The sequence below is a fragment of the Terrapene carolina genome, unplaced genomic scaffold, assembly GCF_002925995.2.
Source record: "Terrapene carolina triunguis isolate 2854851 unplaced genomic scaffold, T_m_triunguis-2.0 Scaffold211, whole genome shotgun sequence".
Taxonomy (NCBI): domain Eukaryota; kingdom Metazoa; phylum Chordata; order Testudines; family Emydidae; genus Terrapene; species Terrapene triunguis.
In genome coordinates this window covers 2,427,768-2,430,487 of record NW_020664562.1, presented here as the reverse complement: position 1 = coordinate 2,430,487, position 2,720 = coordinate 2,427,768, and the positions used below count along the sequence as shown (strand labels likewise).

The following is a 2,720-nucleotide window of genomic DNA, read 5'->3' as shown; positions in this document are numbered from 1 at the left end:
ATAACCGATTTCGCGGTATCGCGGGGCGCGTTATAGCAGGGTTCCCCTGTATTTTTGTTTGTGAGGTTTTTCCACACACCAATAGGGAAGAAAAACATACATTTTTAAAATAGGAAAATAAACTTACTTACAAAGGAGTCTCAAGGGGAGTTGTGAAATCTGAGACTACTTCCGTCTATTTTAAAAAAAATAATTTATTTCAAGTGGGTGTCAGTTGAGTCATTATATCCTTATAACTTTATTGAGTCTTGACATTATGCATGTGATATATACACACATTGACCTTTCTGTCTCGCTCTCGGGTCGCTCGCCGCTGCCGCCCAGCAGCGCCGCCACTGCCGCTGCCATGATCATCTACCGGGACTGCATCAGCCAGGATGAGATGTTCTCCGATATCTACAGCATCCGGGAGGTCGCCGACAGGCTCTGCTTGGAAGTGGAGGGGAAGATGGTCACCAGGACAGAGGGTCAGATCGCTGATGCTTTAATTGGTGGCAATGCCGGCCCTCCTCTGAAGCTATTGAAGAAGGAACAGATCCCAAAGATATCACTGGTGTCGATATAGTAATGAATCACCATCTTCAGGAAACTAGCTTTACAAAAGAGTCCTACAAGAAGTATATCAAGGACTACATGAAAGCAATCAAAGCCAGACTTGAGGAACACAAGCCAGACAGAGTAAAGCCTTTCATGACCGGGGCTGCAGAACAAGTCAAACACATCATTGCAAACTTTAAAAATTGACCATGGCGTTACACTTTGGTGACTTCAAGGGAAGGAGCACAGATTACAAATCCACACGCAAACATTTTTGCTTGCTCAGCATCTAGAAGAGATTGTGTAGTAGTTAGGCAGCTTGCTGTCTGCTCCAGGGCATATTTCTCAACCACATGTAGCAAGTGCAGCCCCTCTTTGTGCATTTAAAAAACAGTGTTTGCTTTCTGAATGGTAGAAAATAGGGCTGTCGATTAATTGCAGTTAACTCACGCGATTAACTCAAAAAAATTAACCATGATTAAATAAATTAACCACGATTAATCGCAGTTTTAATTGCATCGTTAAAGAATAGAATGCCAATTGAAATTTATTAAATATTTTTGGATTTGTTCTATATTTTCAAATATATTGATTTCAATTACAATACAGAATACAAAGTATACACTGCTCACTTGATATTTTTGATTACAAATATTTGCACTGTAAAAATAAACAAAATAGTATTTTTCAATGCACCTCATAAAGAGATTGCACTACAGTACTTGTATCGTGAAAGTGCAAATTACAAATCTAGATTTTTTTTGTTACAAAAGTGCGCTCAAAGACAAAACAACGCAAAACTTCAGCGCCTACAAGTCCACTCAGTCCTACTTTTCGTTCAACCAATCGCTAAGACAAACAAGTTTGTTTGCATTTACAAGAGATAATACTAACCACTTATTTACAATGTCACTAAAAAGTGAGAACAGGCATTTGCAAGGGACTTTTGTAGCTGGGCTTGCAAGGTATTTACATGCCAGATATACTAAACATCTGTATGCCCCTTCAAGCTTCGGCCACCATTCTAGAGAACATGCTTCCTGCTGATAGTGCTCGTTCAAAAAATGTTAATTAAATTTGAGACTGAACTCCTCGGGAAGAATTGTATGTCTCTGGCTCTATTTTACCCGCATTCTGCCATATATTTCATGTTATAGTAGTCTCAGATGATGACTCAGTCAGTACATCTTCATTTTAAGAACACTTTCACTGCAGATTTGACAAAACGCAAAGAAAGTACCAATGTGAGATTTCTAAAGATAGCTACAGCACTTGACCCAAGGTTTAAGAATCTGAAGTGCCTTCCAAAATCTGAGAGGGACAAGGTGTGGAGCATGCTGTCAAAATCTTAAAAGAGCAACACTCCGATGCAGAAACTACAGAATCCAAACCACCAAAAAAAGAAAAACAACCTTCTGCTAGTGGCATCTGACTCAGATGAGGAAAATGAACATGTGTCGATCTGCACTGCTTTGGATTGTTATAGAGCAGAACTCGTCATCAGTATGGATGCATGTCCTCTGTTATGGTTGTTGAAGCATGAAGGGACATATGAATCTTTAGCGCATCTGGCATGTAAATGTATTGTGATGCTGGCTGCAACAGTGCCATGAAAACACCTGTTCTCACTTTCAGGTGACATTGTGAACAAGAAGCAGGCAGCATTATCTCTTGAAAATGTACACAAACTTGTTTGTCTGAGTGACTGGCTGAACAAGAAATAGGACTAAGTAGATTCATAGGCTCTAAAGTTTTACATTGTTTTTTTTAATGCAGTTATTTTTGGTACATAATTCTACATTTGTAAGTTCAACTTTCATGATAAAGAGATGGCAGTACAGTACTTAGGCGAATTGAAAAATATTATTTCTTTTTTACAGTGCAGATATTTGTAATCAATAATAAATATAAAGTGAGCACTGTACACTTTGTATTCTGTTATAACTGAAATCAATATATTTGAAAATGTAGAAAACATCCAAAAATATTTAAATAAATGGTAATCTAGACAGCCATAGTAGAAAACAAATAGCATTTTCGCATAAGTTAGTGTACACAAGACGGCTGCATTACATAGTCATGTAAAGTACACAATTTGGGAGGTGAAGCCAACAACTCCTGAAAGAACCGGACCCTCCATAAACCAGAATTGATACTTACATTAATGGACATCCAATTACAGT

The 2,720-nt window shown here is 38.2% G+C and overlaps 1 pseudogene; it reads left to right on the top strand.

Moving 5' to 3' along the window:
* The first annotated feature begins 341 nt into the window (after positions 1-341).
* On the top strand, positions 342-759 carry LOC112113463 (annotated as a pseudogene).
* Positions 760-2,720: the final 1,961 nt, after the last annotated feature.